The sequence below is a fragment of the Pseudorca crassidens genome, chromosome 14 (genome assembly GCF_039906515.1).
Source record: "Pseudorca crassidens isolate mPseCra1 chromosome 14, mPseCra1.hap1, whole genome shotgun sequence".
NCBI classification, from domain to species: Eukaryota; Metazoa; Chordata; class Mammalia; order Artiodactyla; family Delphinidae; genus Pseudorca; species Pseudorca crassidens.
Genome location: NC_090309.1, coordinates 2496073 through 2514779, shown reverse-complemented (window position 1 = coordinate 2514779; position 18707 = coordinate 2496073). Strand labels below are relative to the sequence as shown.

At 51.6% G+C, this 18707-nt stretch overlaps 1 long non-coding RNA gene across 1 annotated transcript; it reads left to right on the top strand.

Moving 5' to 3' along the window:
- The first annotated feature begins 386 nt into the window (after positions 1-386).
- LOC137205830 (uncharacterized) lies at positions 387-17102 on the top strand. The gene is made up of 3 exons (XR_010934303.1): positions 387-6652; positions 11550-11639; positions 12344-17102. It is a non-coding gene; the product is annotated as an uncharacterized lncRNA (long non-coding RNA).
- Positions 17103-18707: the final 1605 nt, after the last annotated feature.

Sequence of the window (18707 nt, the reverse complement as noted above, 5' to 3'; positions counted from 1 at the left end):
CCTTCCAGGGCTGTCTGGAGAGAAACATGCTAACGCTGGGAAGAGGTCACTTCGGGGCAGTGCGGGGATGGCGGCGACCCAGCGATCCAGGACCTGGGCAGCAGAGGTCCTGGCCCCAAGACCTCCAACAAGCCCTTCCTGCTCTGCGGTTCCGGAATGAAGGTACCACGCGATGGACTTGAAGGCGTTCCCTTCACAAGGCCAGACGCCTGAGCAGCCAAAGAGGCCCAGCCGGGTGCCGGCCGTTCTGAGCTCCTGCAGGCCCGACCTCGACGTGCTGCGTGACCCGGGTCCCAACGGGGCGCCAGGATCTGCCACGCTGTCCAGGGGCTTTAAAGCGGCAAGAACGTTCGCAGCTCATGCAGCGGCTCCCCATTCCCCTCAGGAGTCCGGTCCAGCCCTGCCCCAGGACCCGCCAGCCCCCTCCAGCTCACATCCGGCCTCGTTGGCCACTTTTCTCTTACTTTTGTTGTTTTTTTCAAGTCTCTCCAAAGGAGGCTGCGGAAAGGGAGATACAGGGAAACCCAGTGACACGGCTACCTTTTGACAGGCTTAAAAAGATGGTTGGGTGAAAAGTCTAAAATGAAGGGCTGAAAACATTTTATCTCGGCACAAGTGGTCTTCGATGAACCAAGTCGTGACTGGACCCTGGAAGGGGGCTCCGTGCCTTTTGGGGGCAGCCCCGCCTGGTGAGTGGTGACAGGAGGGGGGCTGGGGGGGGTGGCAGCCGAGGACCTCCACCCTCCCCCATCTGCCTTATCTGCTTATCAAACGCTCGTACTTTCTATATGAAAGGTAGTTATTTCCGTGCAGAGTCTGGTTTTTTAAACACAGTATCCAGCGTTTTGTGACTTCCTGTCTTCTGACAGTGTGGTTTTGGGGAGTTTCCCCCACTTCAGTGAGCGCTGACTCTGCCGGGTCAGGTCGAGGCCCGGATCCACGGGCTGAGTCCCGGGAAACCTCTGGGGGAGCAAGGCTTCTTCAGGGCCTGCTCCCTGCTCCCACCTCAAGGAGTCACAGAGGCTCTTGTCTCTGAGGACAGAGCCTTGCTGGGTGGAGGGGAGGCGCCAACGAGAGACCCCACCACCTGCTGTCTGCAGGGAGGGGAGGCCCGTGACTGCCCCCCACGAGGGGGCTGGACCAGCACGTGCATCCTCTAGACCTCATCCCAGAGCATCACCTCCCTTCTCTCCCCTGACTCTACATCCTTGGAGAGCATGTGGCCAAGAAAGCGGGTCTCGGCTCTTCCCCTTCGGAAGGAGCAGAAAGGAAACAGCACACGCCGCCAAGCAGGCCGCGTCCGCCCCCCGCCCTCCTTCCTGCTGCCCTGGAGCTGGCGCTGCTGTGCCGGCCGTGGCCCTGACGTTCCCGCAGACCCAGGCAGTCCGCTGATGTCACCAAGGGAGCGTGTGCTCTGAAAGCGTCCATCTCTCAAGTTCCATGGGAATGTCACTGGAAAGCAAGGCCAAGGTCAGGGACCCTTAAAGAAACTGCACAAACGAGGCTCTGGGTTTTGGAAGACAGAATAGAAACACCCAGAGCAGTCAGTACAAGATCCCGTGGGTGACCAGCCCGCCTGCGGCCAGGGGCCAGTGCACAAGGCTGAAGAAGCTGCAGAAGAAGAGGAAGGGTTTCTCCGCACCCCGATTTGTTCAGAAGGAAATTAGGGAGCCCTGAGGTGCTGGCTCTGACTGGACCCAGCCTCAGGGAATCTGAGGGGCTCATATTCTGGAGCTGCCAGGGGTGTCTTGTCCTCACACTGAAGAGGGAGGTGACACAGTCAGAAGCAGAAGGACAGACAGGATTACTTGGTGACCATGGAAATAACACCAAAGCCATTCTTTATCCCCCGGACTTGGAGACGTGCTAAGGAGATTAGGAAAGATGCCTGGAAGGAGCAGAAACGCTGGGAGGGATGGTCATTTGTTCATTATTCTAGAAGGTTAACTGATGACTGCCCTGGTCAGGCCAAGTGCTGCAACTCAGGGTGCACCGTGGGCAGTGCCAGCCCCTCTGGGGCTTACACTCCAGGAGGGGAAGTCAGGGGTCACACCTGCCTACAGGGATGTGGAGGGCACAGCCCAGCGACAGAAGCCACCAGCCCCTGTGACGCTCATAGGACAGCTGGACTCTCCGTCACCCCAAGTGGTGGACGATGCAGGACGTAGAGATTCCAGGCCGTGGCTCGTCCTTGGGTTTGGGCGCAGATGTGGGGCGAGCGAGGGGCAGGGGGGTGGACACAGGGTAGCCCTGTCTCTCCATCCACACCCGTTGGGCCCGTCTACAAGGTGAGATGTGCTCACGGATCCGTCCACTTCAACAATTCTAGAGAAATTCAGGAGCGATGGACCCGTAGGAAGGACCTAAGGGAAAATAAGACATTCCAGGATCGTTTTCAAGTTGTTTCATCTGTTGTACAAAGTAATCAACACCCTGCTTAGGATCCCCACCAGGCCCCTGCTTCACCTCGGAGGCCCCCAGCTGGAAGCATGTCTCTGCCTTTCAGGAAAGCGGAGGTCCTGGGTGTCATCAGACTCAAGAACCTCCCTGGGTGCTGGCCGGGCATTGGGGCAGCCCGTCCCGCCTCACGCGGACATCAGGGTGCAGGGCGCCCTGAGGCACAGGGTCAGAGCAGAGAGCCTGCGCGGGCATCTGGCCCTCCTGCTGCCCGGCTGTGTGAGTCTCGCATCTGGACACTGGGTCTCCACCATGCGCTGGCTTTCCAAGGCAAGCTTTCAGAAACCAGAGCGTTTCCTCTGATGACCTTAGAGAAACGAAATCAGCCTGGAGGAAAATAATAAAGATCTTTTTAAGATGATGAGAAAGGACAGAATACCTTAAAAATAATAATATTTTACTTAAAATATGGCTGCGTCAGAAATGTGAGACGCTACAAAAGCCACTCAAAAATGACAGGAAGTCAGCAAGTTGTTTAAGTAGTTAGTGACGCAGGTGTGGTGTTTAAAATGCCCCTGGGTCTTGGAGTTATTGGAATCGACTTAGATTGAATCTAGCCTGGATCAGATTTTCCTCCTGAGGTCATCTGCTACCTCTCTAACCTAGAAGCAGAGGCTTTAGGAGTTCCCAGGAAATGATGGCTAAGTGACTAAGTGCTACTCTTGGTAACGCATCTGCTCCTCTCAACCAGTTTCTTGTACTTGAAAAAAATTTTCTTTTCTCCCTCTGCCCAAAACATGTAGCCGACCTCTTGAAGATTTAATTTGCATTTGTCAAAGCTTTCAAAATTACACCTAAGGCTTCTCTTGCCTTTGTTGAGGGCTCCAGCCAGTATTTTGACCATCCGTTTCCCGTCTTTTCTGAAATGGCCTCACCAGCTCCCCTCCAGCCTATGCCTCACCCCACCATGCCATGTGCCCACCAGGACGACAGAGTCGAGGCAGAGACACGGCCCCACCGTCCTCGTGGCCTCAAAGCACGAGCCGTCTGGGGCACGAAGTGTGTGGCTGCGTGTAGGGTACATCCCTGCGACAACAGCAGATGCCGGGACTTCCTTTTTCTCGTAGGTCGGAAGGTCCAGTGTTCAGAGCAGGGGCCCGACCACAGGGCACATCTACCAAGGTAGCTTCACGGAAGGGATGTGCCTGCGATGTTCACTGCCAGATGCAACTGTGTACCTGCTGCTTGAAGTCGGTCTTCTGCTCAGACGCCCCATCCAACGTACACACGTGGACACACACACACTCACTCACACACTCCCACACCTCTACCCAGCACACACTCACATGCACACGTACACACACATGCGTACACACACACATACACTTATACACCTCTACCCAGCACATGCACACACACACGTGCACACACTCACATACACTCATACACCTCTACCCAGCACACACTCACATGCACACGTACACACACTCCCACACCTCTACCCAGCACACACTCACATGCACACACACACGTACACACACTCCCATACACTCATACACCTCTACCCAGCACGCACTCACACGTACACACACACAGACACACACACACTCCTTTCCACTTACAGCCCAACTTCATCCTCCTGTTACTGTATCTCACCCTCTTCTTTCCCTTGTTGGGTTACCCTTAGGAATAAGACCTGCCTAGACGTCTTCAAGCCTGGGTGGCCCAGCTAATGAGCAGCGTGGCTGAGAAGAAGGTGATTCCCAGTTTTATGATCCTCAGACCCTGGGATCCAGGGTCCCCTCCCCCAATGTTACCACTATCTTCCAGGGACCGGACAGAAGCTTGGCGTTCTCCCGGACCATCACCCTTTCCTATTAAAATAGAATCTTAGCTGGTCTCCTTGCCCCTGGCGTCTGTCTGTTCACAGAAATCCCCCTCCTCTGTGCCACCAGATGGGCTTCTAAGTTACCACGTCTCTGGTGGCTTCCTACCCGGCTATCCAGAGCTCCCCATTCCCCACAGGGGAGAGTCCCTTGGGGGCTCAGTCTGGCTTTCGATACCTCTGCCACGCAGCCGTGTCTCCGCTGAGGCAGTGGGGTCAGGGAGTCAGAGCAAACTTTCTAGATCAAAGTGAGCTGGGTTTTTTTTCCCAGTTCTGCCACCCACTGACTGGGAACTTTGGGCAAGTCTTTTAACTCTCCGAGCCCTGGATTTCTCACCTATAAAGTAGAAACAGCCACTATTATCGAGGGCCTCCTGAATGCGAGGGCCCAGGCTGAGCTCTTGTGAAGGGCGGCCCCCACCAGTGTGGCCACTGCCCAGGTCAGAGCGTGTTCTTATTGCTCCAGTGTGTTCAGTGGATGTAAGCAGACTCTGGTGGGAGTTTACAGGTCACCCCATCTCACCCTTTCTGGGTGGGAAGTTACAGTGACAGCAAATGGCAGACTGACCTCTGAGCAGGCCCCCAGCAGGCCCGCCTCTTCCTGAGATGCACCAGGAAAGACAAGCGCCGCCCACGAGGAGTTCTTGCCAGAACTGGGTCTGAATCTGGTGGAGCCGACGGCCCCCACTACCCGATCCTGCAAACCTGGGAGAGAGTGTACGAAAGGATCCCAGGAGGATGCGGTCGGCAGGGCCCCAAATAGAGGGAATGTTGCATAAACTGAGCTGAGTCGTGCATGGGTTTCCTCTCTGAGCAAAGAACACCTACGTCAAGTTGCCGTCACCACAACCTCCATCGCTAAAGTTGAGAGAGGCCGGAGAAGCGTCTAAGGCTGCCCCCACTAGGAGCTCCCGTCCCTGCAGGCTTGTTCTGTCCTGGCTGTGTCACAAGGCTGTATCCATGCCAAGACGGTGCCTGAACACCCTCCACGCGCCAGACTCAAGTCAGAGCCCGGGACGCTCCAGCGAGAGCGGTGGCGGGGGGACACCTGCCCTCGAAGGGCTTATGGTCCACCTTGTTCCAGAAGGAAGGAAGCCCAGAGCCGATGGGGAGGGAAATACGGCCATGACGCGGGGGAGGGCTGTGAGGAAGTCCTTGGAGGGACACTTAGGGACAAACAGAAATGCTGTGGGTCTGGGTTAGCTTTTGTATTTTAAGCATTGGCGGAGGGACTTCCCTGGTGGTGCAGTGGTTGAGAATCCACCTGCCAACTCAGGGGACACGAGTTCGAGCCCTGGTCCGGGAAGATCCCATATGCCGCGGAACAACTAAGCCCGTGCGCCACAACTACTGAGCCTGCGCTCTAGAGCCCGCAAGCCACAACTGCTGAGCCCACATGCCACAACTACTGAAGCCCATGCGCCTAGAGCCCATGCTCCGCAGCAAGAGAAGCGACCGCAATCAGAAGCCCGCGCACCACAACCAAGAGTAGCCCCCGCTCGCCGCAACTAGAGAAAGTCCACGCGCAGCAATGAAGACCCAATGCAGCCAAAAATAAATAAATTAAATAAATAACTAAAAAAAAAGAGTTTGGTGGGCAGATTTGTCAACATCTGTCCGTCCTCAGTAATGCACTTTGGTAAAATGGAAAAAAGTCTGTCATGTCCACCACGGACTAACAATACAAATACACTTAGTTTTATTGTCTCTCTAACCATGTCTAGACCCATCCACAGAGAGGTCTCTCTCCTGTTCTCCCTGATGTCCATTTTCATCATGTCACCTCCAACCTCGATCATCTTTTTTGCATAAACTCTGCTTCCCAGAGCCCTGCCTCCCCAAGACATGGTCTCAGTAAAAGGGGTCATTCAGATCCTTATGACTGAGGAAGAGCTCTGGGGAGAGATTTCAGGATGGAGGAGTGCCCACGGCCGGGCCCTTCCAAAGTGAGCAGCTGTGCAGGGGAGCCCCCGGCGTCTCCTCCCTCCTGTGTCTCTGACACTCCCTGTTGTGACCAGACCCGGACAGCGGGGGACCTGGGGCCTCCCAGCCCTCCCATGGCTGCATCCCTGATGTGGACCACGATATGGCCGGAATGTTCATGAGAACTTGGCATCTGAAAGGAGCCCAGCCTGGCTGGGACTCTGTTCCCGTGTGTCCCGCCTGGCCACAGTGAGACGAGCCACAGGCACGTCGCTCTAATTACCTGGCCCTACACCTGGATCCCGAGCAGCAGCAGAAGGGGCTGAGCTGTTTGCTTTTGAGCTCATCCCAGGTGCTCACCTCCAGCTGCTGGAGAGCAAAGCCATCACAACAGCCTCTGATGCCAACGGTCCTTGTGTCCCAGAGGGATTGCGCGCAAGGTGGAAGGTAAACCTTTTCTTTTTTCTCTTGTAGGAAAGAGCAGGGTTTACTCTAGCAAAATAGTCAGAAGACTGTTTTTGCCATTTAATGAAATTCTGAGGTTGAGATTCTGTGAAGAGAATCTGAGGCAAAGGGACCATTTCCACCCGAGTGGGGAAGGCAAATGCCTCGTTCTCTCGGCTGTTGCCATGCTGGGGACCCCAGGTAGCGCCCTGGGAGGGGCAGGTGTGTGGCTCTTTCTCTCCCACCCTCCCCCCCAGGTTCTGGCTGTGTCCTGCTGGGGTCCTCAGTCCAGTGCTGAAGGAGCACATCTGGATGCCGCCAGGTTGCCACTGCCTCTCCGGAGAGGATGGGTTGTTCTCGGTTATTTTCCCACAGCTGGATTTGGAGGGTGCATTACTGACCCCAGTTCTTCAGCACCCCCCGTACCTGCATCTTTGCTGTGTGAACTTATGGTTTTTCCCCAAGAGGAAGAACACATCTCCCTCCCTAAACTTTGGCCACGTGACTCGCTTTGGCCAGTGACTTGGAACAGAAGGGATGCGGTGCCGATTCTGAGCCCAGGCCTCAGGGTGCCTGGATGTTTCTGTTTGCTGTCTGGCACCTCTGCCTGAACTAGACACATAAAGTAATTAAAATGCTAAATTTCGTCTTCTGTATATTATGTATATCTTACCATAATTTTTTAAGTATCTAAAATTTCTAAATGTATAAGAAATAAGAAAAATGTTTTTAAATGAATTTTAAACATTTAAAAATAACACACGATGAAATCAAAAGTTATCTGTGTAGTGGTTAGAAAACCTTGATGTTCAACCAATTTTCTTTCAAACAATACAATTAGCTCCGAAATCAAAAATTTTAGACTCATGAAAACATTGCCAAATAAGCAACATAGGCATAATTGGCTAAAAATAGTTGTGAGGGAGGGGAACAAAAACGGAATTCTGGGTGACAGAGGCTCTGTGTGATGTTGGGTGAGGCACTTGACCTCTCTGGTCCTCGGTGGCATCCTCCACAAAGCAAGGGGTCAGCCCCAAGAACCAGGACTCTGTCCTCATTGGTCAAGTGAGTCGGGTGTGGTCCTTCCAAGCTTTACTGCAAGGTCAGCAGCAGTCCTGCCCCGAAGGCAGCAGGACTCCTTTCCTGCAGCGTGAGGTCCCCTTGCAGATGGAGACATCAAGACCCATTTCCTTTCCTCTCGCGCCATCACTTTGGGCTTCACAATTAACCTGCTCTTCGTCGTCTCCCCTCGACCCTGACCTGCCTGCCCCCATCAATAAATGATGACGCGTTTTTGGAAAAGGAAGGGCAACACTAAAGCCATGCTGATCAGTACTTGCTTCACGGAGACGGACGATCGCTTAGGAATCTCTTTCTTGAGAAAAAGGAAGGAAGAATATCTGTTAGGTTCGGTGCCAAGATATCGAGTGAGCCTGGACTTTCTCGCCTGTTGGGAAAAAGATGTGAACGGTTGACTCTGAGCAGGAGGGCGCACCCACCTCCTCCTTCCGAGCTGCTGGCAGCGGCCTCTGTGCGGCTCTGTCAGGACCATCTCCGCTCCATGGACGGGCGAGCGCTGGGCGGCGGGGAGAGCCTCAGTTCCTGGATGGACAGCTTAACAGAGGGAGTGGGAACACTTGTGCTATCCTGCCCAAGCCTGTGCGGACGCTGAAATGATGCAAGGGCTTGGCATTCAGAAACTGAACACACAGTTACCCGGGCCCAGGGAAGGCTTTCAAGGGGAAACCAGGGACTTCCCTGGTGGCGCAGTGGTTAAGAATCTGCCCGCCAACGCAGGGGACACGGGTTCAAGCCCTGGCCCGGGGAGATCCCACATGCCGCAGAGCAACCAAGCCCATGCACCACAACTACTGAGCCTGAGCTCTAGAGCCCGCGAGCCACAACTACGGAGCCCACGTGCCACAACTACTGAGACTGCACTCTAGAGCTCACGAGCCACAACTCCTGAAGCCCACGTGCCTGGAGCCCATGCTCCACAACAAGAGAAGCCACCGCAATGAGAAGCCCGTGCACTGCAACGGAGAGTAGCCCTCACTCGCTGCAACTAGAGAAAGCCCGTGCGCAGCAATGAAGACCCAACGCAGCCAAACATAGATTAAAAAAAAAAGGGGGGGGGAACCAAACGTTTGGGGTGCCGAGAGGATTTGCAAGGAGCAACCTGAAAACAGGTTCAGGATACACTATCGTCCCTCAGTATCTGCGGATGCTCCAGTCCCTTATACGAAACAGCGTGGTGTTTGCATACAACATAGGCACTTCTCAGTATGCAATCCTGGTAGTTGAACGGAAAGGCAGGCTCAACAAAGCGTCAGGGGTGTGCTCCCTGCTGCTCACGTTTTAGAAAGGAGAGAAGGCTATGAGCAGCTGTCGCTAGAAACACGGGGATTGCTGTAGGCAGCAGATGGGAGGCGGGACGATTCTGGTCTGGAGGGAAGCACAGAACCCCAGTACTGTTGTGATCCCGAGCCTTCTGACGTTCTAGTCTCATCAACAAAGAAACGATCTCAGGCCAGATAGGCAGCTGGTTTGCAGCCCAGAGGACCAGCCTTTGCCTCTGGCGGCCCGTCTTCTGATGTCTGATCCTGTTTGCAACCCAGCCCTCCGCTTCTGACCCCCTCTCCTGAAGTTTCTCCCTCCCTTTTTTGTTTCCTTGCTTTTTCTCTACAATTAGCCTCATTTTGAGTCTTCAACCATCCAAAGGCCTCTTCGACCGCCCCATGGTTCCTTGGCAGTCTTTTTCTCAGACAAAAGACTGGGTCCCTTGCCCTGGGGTCAGTGACAGTGCAAGTCCCTCGCCTGCAGCATTGCCTGGTACTCCTATAATCCGTCCCTGATTCTACAAGACTCCACAGTTTCCACTGGTGCAGATTCCAAGTAGGTCAGGAGCTGGTGTTCGCTGATCAGAGGCTCCCAGGGATCTGCAGATCAGAGGCAGTCGGGTGTCTTGTAACCTTGGAGGTGACATCATTCAGAATCAACACAGGCTGATCTCGGTGATGCTGGAAGCGATTTGGAGATAATGAGCCTCTGTCAACTTGAGAGGAAGACGTTGTTTACATCACAGCCCCCTCTGCTGAGCCATTTTTGAACACAGTTGGGCTTTCAGTCTCTCTATGAAAAGAAATTTTAACAAAAGTCGTTTCCAAGTGGGAAAGTACCACTGTTTCTTCCACGGGAAAGTAGAGTTGTCTAGTGAAAGCCTCTTGTCCAGATCCGCACGTGGGGACCCAGGGGAGCCTGCAGCCTCTGTTCCGGGCCCAGGAGTTGCCGCGTGTGTGGAGTGTGAGCCGGGCTGAGGCTGGGGTCCTAGTTCCTGCGTTGCTGTCGTTTGTTTCTGGATCCACTCAGTTAGCAAGATGGCTTGGGTCTGTAAGAGGAAAGTAATCATCTTCGCTCCTTCCTTTTGGCCCAGCTAAGACGGGATTGGATAAACCGCTGAGGAGAGCAGTCTCGGCCTCTGTGCCTCGACTGATGGATCGATCGGGATCCTGGCTGACCGGAGGGATGAGGGAGGAGCCTGAATGGCTTGGCGGCCAGCGTCGTCAGGGGATCGCGCTCTCCTGGAGGGCTGCTGGGACCACTGAGCACAGCTCCTCTTTCCGGGCAGCCAACGGCCCCCCTCTTCCCTGGAAGAGTGATTTCAGCTCCAGGGAGAAATTTGCTCTGCTCCCCCGAAGGATCAGACCACCGGTGTCTTTATAATCCTTAGTGCCTCAGGATGGAGGGGGTGGCAGTATTAGTCCCAGCTGTATAAACGCCACATAAATGTCGATATTGTTTTAAATTGCCTATTAAAGGCAACAGCCAACTCCATGAAACTGTTTTATTTATTTATTTTGTTTTTGGCTGTGTTGGGTCTTCGTTGCTGCGCATGGGCTTTCTCTAGTTGCGATGAGCGGGGGCTTCTCGTTGCGGTGGCTTCTCTCATTGCGGAGCACGGGCTCTAGGCATGCGGGCTCCAGTAGTTGTGGCACGTGGGCTCAGTAGTTGTGGCTCGCAGGCTCTGGAGCGCAGGCTCAGTAGTTGTGGCGCACGGGCTTAGTTGCTCCGCGGCATGTGGGATCTTCCCGGACCAGGGCTTGAACCCATGTCCCTGCATTGGCAGGCGGATTCTTAACCACTGTGCCACCAGGGAAGTCCCCATGAAACCGTTTTAAATAAATGTAGATTGCCCAGTTCCGTGGCCTCTGTGTTCATCCTCTGTTACCTCAAGGCTTTTTGTCTTAAAATGAGCTCCAACCCACTGCACAAAACTGGCAATTTGTCTGAAAGCCGAGCTCAGCTCCGGGTCTATGGGAGGGAGGCAACACTGCCCGATTCCTCTAAGGATGGTTCTTCCAAAGGAAGGGGTTGGGGGCAAAGGGAGATGGGAGCAGAAGAGGAAAGGTGAGCATGAGGAAGGAGGAGAGGGTCTGGAGTTTTCAAAAGTGAAGGAAAGTAAAGACAAAGAGGTAAAAGTAAGAGGGAATGAAATTAAATTTCCCGAAGCACAGGGAGGTCATGGCCCACGCCTTACCCACTTCCAGGCTCTTGCAGACACCCCTGCTTTCTTAAAGATCCCCTAACTTTCTGGCTCTAAATCATTACTCTGTGGATTTCCTGTGCTTCCCCTGTGGACAGGGCAGGAGTTGGCATTGATATTCCTGCGTACCTTTCACAGCTCAGAGTATAACTTCCAACAAGTCAAAACTATGGTGTCATCCTAAGCTTGAATAAATACGTCAAACACCTATTAGATTATTAATAAGGGAACACATATAATAATAATGGTGATTCAGAAAGCAGATGAAGGAATGGGGTAGTTGTAGGCATCTTGAAAAACAGAATGAAGAATGAGATTGTCGATTCTATCTGTAAACAGTGGTTTAATGTTCTACAGGACGAGAGAACCACAGCTTCTCCAGGGGGTAGAAATCGACCGGTGACTGCACAGCCTGGGCTCTAACCAGTGACCAGCAATGTGGAACAGGTATATTCTCCTAGAGATCTAAACACCCCTTGGGCAGGCCTGTTAATGCCACAGTGTGACACTGACAGAACAAGCTGTGCCCCACTCCTTATTTCCAAGTTTTAGATAATTTCTCTTAAGATAGGGGTTCACTATATTTAGGGAATGACCACAAGAACAACATATAAATCTCACCTTATGTCCTTTAAGTAAGCAAATCTTTTCTAATTCCCATGACCTGTTTAGTGTAGCTCTGGGACCCCTCACTGGACTGTGGAAATTTGAAGGATGCAGGCCTGTTGACTTGAGAATGCCCTTTCATACTGTGCGGTTAACATACTTTAATGAAGTCCTGGGTCACACGTGCACCCTGAAGACACAGCATTCGATGACGCTGTGTGTAACACGCCTGCTGCGCTAGTAAAAGCCGGTTTTTCATGTCACCTCAAGCAGGCCTAGGCTTTCCTCCCCGCCGGATCTCATATTTTATTGAAAAATTTTCATATAACTAAGATATTAAATGGTACTTAGAATATTAGCTTTTATTCAACTCTGAGTTGACTCTGAATCATTTCATACGGTTAACAGCTGACAGAAAGCAATGTACTTACATCCAGGTCTCACATAAATAGTAAGGTCCAGTTTAATGGAAGCAAATAAGGAAAGTTTTAAAGACCATTGTTTGAAACATTTTGCTAAGTTCCAATGTTTCTCCTCTGCCCCAGCTCTACACTAAGAGGCCAGAGCTCAGCTCAGCTAAGGGCAGAGTGAAAAACCCACCCTCATTCAGCCGTGCAGAATTCTGCGCACCTGCCTTCCTGGTGACACGTGTGCTGGTGGCGGCCCTACTGTGTCCCCGCTGCATCGCTCTCCACCCAGAAACCCGCCCGCTGGCTGCGGTCCAGAGGGACACGGAGCAAGCCTGTGGGACCTGCTGGCGCCTGGTCGCTTCTCCCAGACGTGGCTCTTCAGTCGCCTAGAACTGCTGTCAGGCTGGAGGGTTCAGCCAGTGTCGATAAACCAAATAACTCCTTTGGGGGCTAAGGATTCTGCACCCCGTTCCAACATGGGCTTTTTTTCCCCACACCCAGCCATTCTCTGTGACCCCAGCTGGGTGTCATCCAATTCGACTCAATTCTGACCCTGTCTCCCTGGAGATGGCGTCAGATCCCACAGATCCCACAGGCTGTGCTTCCAGCCCGCTGGCTCTTCATCCCGTTTCTCATCTGTGCACAGGGGACTCTCCTTGCTGGGGGAGTCATTGGCTCGTGTGTGCATGTGTGTCTGTGCCTGTGTGTGTCTGTGCCTGTGTGTGTGCGCACGAGCTTCCCTTCCGGAGGTTGCTCTTGCTTTGCCCACTTAGTTTAACACAGTGGTTTTAGCACGGCCCCTCATGTATGAACTGAGCCTCAGGCTGGGATGAAGAGAGCAGAGTAGCAGGAGCGCAGGGCTGCCTGGGGTGTGACTGGGAGGTGAGTGTGGAAGGGTAGGAGGAGGGACTGTCAGGAAGGTTCTCAGATGCTGAGCTGAGGGGCACGGCTTTTGCTATGGAGGGAAAACAAAATGTCACGTGGAGAGCGAATCATCACCTCTCTTACCTGTTTTGTGTACCCGAGTTTTATATATGACCCTCTGTAGAGGCAGACAGAAATAGCCGTTCTTCCCTTCTCTCAAAATAACAGAATCCACATTCCTGCCCAACCCAAAGGCATTCCAGCTTATCCTGCAGCTACAGAGGTCACATACGGATGTTCTAGGTAACGAGATGCAATCAGACCCGCCCAAGGCACTCGCAGGAAATCGCTTTCCTTGAAGTCAGAGTTCTCTCTTCCTAGATGTCGGCTGAAGTGGCTCAAGCTTCACTCCCTCCTGGACCAGGAGGATGGGACAGGCCTGGGCATGACAGAGCAGATCCTGACAGACTCATGGAGCCACCAATAGCCCTGCACCGGCTCTCCTGCACCTGACCTCTTCATGCTTCTGGCGTCCTTGGGAACCTGCACTCACTCAGTGGTCTCAGTGCTCTGCAGCTTCTCTGCCTGTCAGCTCCTACTTACTTTGAACTCATCTCTTAAAACAATTCCTTAGGTTTTAGAATTGTCAACTCTACCTTTAAACATTTTCGGCTTCCTTTATTCACTTTTAATTTTTCCTCTACGTGGACAGTCCTCAGAGAACTGGATGAGGGAAGGATGGCTTGTCCTCTGGAACTTTTGGTCATATTTTCCCTTATTTAGAAACAGAGGCTACAAACAGGGGATGTTAGACTTGGAAGCCATGGCAGAGCTCCTGACTTCACTCTCCACCGCGCTGACAGACGCCTCCTGTCCCGTGAGAGCCCTGCCCTTTGCTTCCACTCGCAGCTCCAATAAATGCTGCTTTCACATCACCTGGAAAAATTTGCTCCAAATGACTTAAGCTGCGTCCTCCCAAAGAGTGAGGACTTCAGACAATCTGCCCTTAGGCTACAAAGCAGAGCAAGGCTCGTCTCTGCTGCCACCCCTTCCCAGCCGGGGGGACGCCTTCTGAATATGGCCGGTTATGCAAGGCCCCAGCCCTTCGGAGCATCACCCGGCAAAGCTCAGGTATGGAAATGTGCCCTTGAGCGGCTGCTATGACAGGTGGGTGGGAGAGGGTGGGAGGATGCAGGGAAACAGCAGGGAGGGCCTCCGGCCTCCGAGGGATCAGGAGGAACCCACACAGGTCCCCAAGGCAGCCGCCATCCTCCCTAGCAAAACCGACGGTGTCCAGATGAAACCTGCCAGCAAGCTCCGCTTTCCTTTCACTCCGAGTGATGTTAATCAAAACTCACATGGGCCGGATTCTCACCAGATGGACAGCAGCTCTCCCTTCTGTGCCGTCAGGCCTGCCCCTGGCCCTGCCCAGTTAGGCTGAGATGTTTGAGGCCCGAAAGAAGAAAAGCCGGAGAATGAGCCCCACTTGCATAGACTGAGAGCACCGAGCAGAGGGACAGATTCTTGGTCTCCTGTAGGCAGACAGGCTCGGGATGGCACAGGTGGGCCCTCCACGGAAGACCCTGCATGCCCCCAACCCAGGTCGGTCAGGTCCAGGCAGCGTCCTCCATCACCCCAGGGGGAGGCGAGGCAGGTACGGCTCTGGGCCACAGTCAGAAGCAAGGATGAAGCAGCCCAATGGTCAGTGTTTTAAGAGGTGAAACAGCTGGTCTGCCATCCTGGAGATTCAAGAAAGGGCTCCACTGGGTCCCCACAAGCCCCCACTGAGTCCCCAGGGAGTAACCTGGCGGCTCTTGGGTCCGTGAGGTCAGAGGGCTTCGCGAGGCAGGAGTGTGAGAGCTGCAAAGGCAGAGGTCACCCTACCGCCCTTCAATTCTCAGTGCCAACAACAGGCTTTTCAAACTTCTTCGGTGAAATAGAACACACAGAAATGTGCACTCGGGGGGAGCGTGCAGCTCACAGGTTTTCCAGAGTGCACCAATGTTCCTCCAGATCAAGAAGCAAAATGTGCCACCCTATATGTAGAGAGAGCTGCCACCTTCCCCAAGAGAAAAGCCCACAGAAAAGTGGATGACCCATCTGAATACGTGAATTTCTAGCAACACGGGTGACGTATCCGGGAGTCTTATAATACGTGCCCGTTAACCTGATAATGAGAAATATTGAAAAATCACATTTTAATGAAGAAATATTGTCTTTTTTCTCTCCCATATCACGAAACAATATTACTCAGAGTCTTTACATTTCTCTTTGGTCTCAACGTCTTTTGTCAACTGATCTGAACAAAGGTACCAAGAATACACGATGGGGAAAAGATAGTCTCTTCAATAAATGGTGTTGGGAAAACTGCATGTCGACATAAAAAAGAATGAAATTGCAATCTTATCTTACACCAGACACAAAAATTAACTCAAAATGGATTAAAAACTTAACTGTAAGACCTGAAACCATAAAACTCTAAGAAGAAACGTAGGGGGAAAGTACCTCAACATCAGTCTTGGCAATGATTTCTTTGATACGACACCCAAGGCACAGGCAACAAAAGCAAAAATGGACAAGTGGGAAACAACAAACTGAAAAGCTGCTGCAAAGGGGAAAAAAATCAACAAAATGAAAGGCGACTGACAGAATGGGAGAAAATACTTGCACACCATATATTTGACAAAGGGTTAATATCCAACGTATATAGGGAACTCCCAAAACTCAACAACATAAAATCCTCAAATAACCAGATTTTTTTAAAGCTCAGGGTGTGGAACTGTGCCCTTGAGCATACAGATGGCCAACAGGTGTATGAAAAGATGCTCGACATCACTAATCACCAGGGAAACACAAATCAAAACCATAGAAACGTATCGCCTCACACCTGTCAGGATGGCTATGATCAAAAGGACAAGAATAGCAAGAGCTGCTGAGGGGGGACTTGCGGGGAAGGGAACCCTCGTGCACTACCGGTGGGAATATAAATTGGTGCAGACACTGTGGAAAACAGCATGGCGAGTCCTCAAAAAAGTTTAAAATAGAGCTACCATACAGTCAGCAATCCCACTTCTGGGTATGTATCCAAAAAATCGAAATTAAGATCTCAGGTATCTCTGCTCCCATGTTTACGGCAGCGTTATTCACAATATCCAAGGCATGGAAGCAACCTAAGTGTCTACTGATGAATAAATGGATTAAGAAAAATATATGATCGCATATACATACATTTAGTTGAATATTATTCAGCCTTAAAAAGGAAGAAGATCCTGCCATATGTGACAGCATGGGTGAACCTGGAGAACATGATACTAAGTGAAATAAGTCGAACACAGGAGGACAGACACTGCGTGACCATGGAATCGGAAAAAGTCAGACTTACAGAAGCAGAGAGTAGAAGGGTGATTGCCAGGGGCCGGGGGGAGGGGAGGACGAGGAGGTATTATCATAGGGTACAAAGTTTCAGTTACACAAAATGAGTATATTCTAGAGATATATTGTCCAGCCCAGTGCCCCTAGTTTGTAATACTGTATCGTATAGTTAAACATTTGCTAAGAGGGTAGGTCTCATGTTAAGTGTTCTTATCATATATATACACACACAAAGAATAATAATAATAAAGAGGGCAGCAGGAACATTTTGTAGGTGATCAAGGTGATAGTTTCACAGGTGCATACTTATGTCCAAACTCACCAAGTTTTATATGTTAAATACAAATAGATTTTTGTACGTCAATCATAACTCAATGAAGTGTTTTTTTTAAAAGTCTGTTTATTACAGCAAAATAAAGAAAGAAATAAATGTTACCCGTGCTCCCAGAATCCTATCTCCTGCCACTTCCAGTCACCACGCTCCCAGTGGGAACCCTCTCCTGACCTCTGACACCATGGATTCCTTTTGTCTGTGTTTGCACTTTATATAAATGTCACCATGCAGGGTGTATTCTTTTGTGCATAGCTTCTTTCACTGCATATTATGTTTACAGTTGCATTCATTCATACTGTTGCATGTGGTTGGAGAGCATTTGTTCTCCTTAGACTATAGAACTCCGCTGCGTACAAAGACCACAATCTGTTTATTAGAGGCTTGGTGTTAATACACTTCTGATTAGTGTCATTATGTAGGCTGGGTGTGTAATCAGGAAGAACCTCTGTATCCTGTTACCAGTTAATCACTAAAGGGAGTCTGCCTATAAGCTTAAATTCTCCATAACGGCCCATCTCTGGGACCCCTGCCTCCCAGGTAATGAGCATTCAGCTAAAATACCTGTGTTTAGCTCCCAGAAAACCTCCTGAGCAGGCCCACCTGTGAATGACAGCACGAGAGAGAAATTAACACCTCCCCTCCAGAGGCTGCCGGGAACCAGGAAGTGCTTGGCTTTAGTCCCGCCCCTTTAAATATTAGAATGGTAAATTTGAACTTTTTGGGGCAAAGTGCCTTAGATAATCAGGAGAAAGTTGGAAAAATTAGATGATGCATTTGGAATGAACCCTTCTCAATTGGTAGATGGGGCACTTAAAGCGTTCAACAGGAAACAACAACAGAAGAAAGAAGATGCAAAAAGGAAACGGCACTTTTTCGGTAAGCCCCCATTGGGGAAGGAACAATGTCAGGAGGAAGAACCTTGCAAGACAGGTTGCCCTGGGCTAAAATATAAGAAGGAAAATAATAAAAGATGAGAGCCTCCCACGTGATAGAAAGAGGGGAACACTATGATGAATGAAGAGGCCCAGGGGCTCCCTTGGACCTGAGGTGCTTCATGTCCCACAGGAGCCCCGGGTGAAACTGACCCTGGGGAGTGAGCTGATGGGCTTTCTGATAGACCTCGCCCTTCACCAGAACAGCTTGACCTCAGGGTCCCACCAGAATGCGCGTTAAGCCTACGGATGGCGCTCATGAGAACCGCAGGAAAGGAGACAGAGCTCTTCCCCAAGGTCTACGAAAAGGTAAGACCAGAAGTGGGTGCGGATGGCACCCCGGGAAGGCCAAAAACACACGGCCAATATGAACCGCATTAAAAAGGGACGCTGGGACACCTAATCTAAAACAATATCCTCTGAGGCAAGAGGGTCACTTCTCCCACAGACTGACTGGTCAGAATACCAGCCAGCCTAGTCACCAAGGACAAAGAGAAGGCCGAGGAGCAGGGTTTCACCGGATCACACCTCGCCTGCTCCGAAATGTAGCGCACAGTCGTCTGATTCCCGAGGTGCTCACGCACCCTGTGCTGCAGCACATTCGTAATAGCAGCCATTACGGGAGAGATGCCACCTTGCAATGGACTCAAGTATATGTGATGGGGCCTAACCTACAAAGTCCAGCAAAGGAGTCACCCAACCTGCATGATTTGTGCTAAAAATAACCCAGAGATGGCTATCAGACCTCCCCAGATGGGGACCCGAGCCACTGAGGACTGGACTCAAATGCCTTGCGCTGCAGGAAATTTCAGATAACCCGCTAGTGTTTGTGGACATTTTCAGGATGGGTGGAAGCGTATGCCACCCGGACAGAAAGTCTGAAGTGGTTAAAGCCCTCCTTAAGGAAATTATCCCCTGATTTGGACTGAAGCACTGGGACTACATTTATCCTGGAGACCACAAGCAACAGGAAAAAACGAGAAAATGAATCGCACGT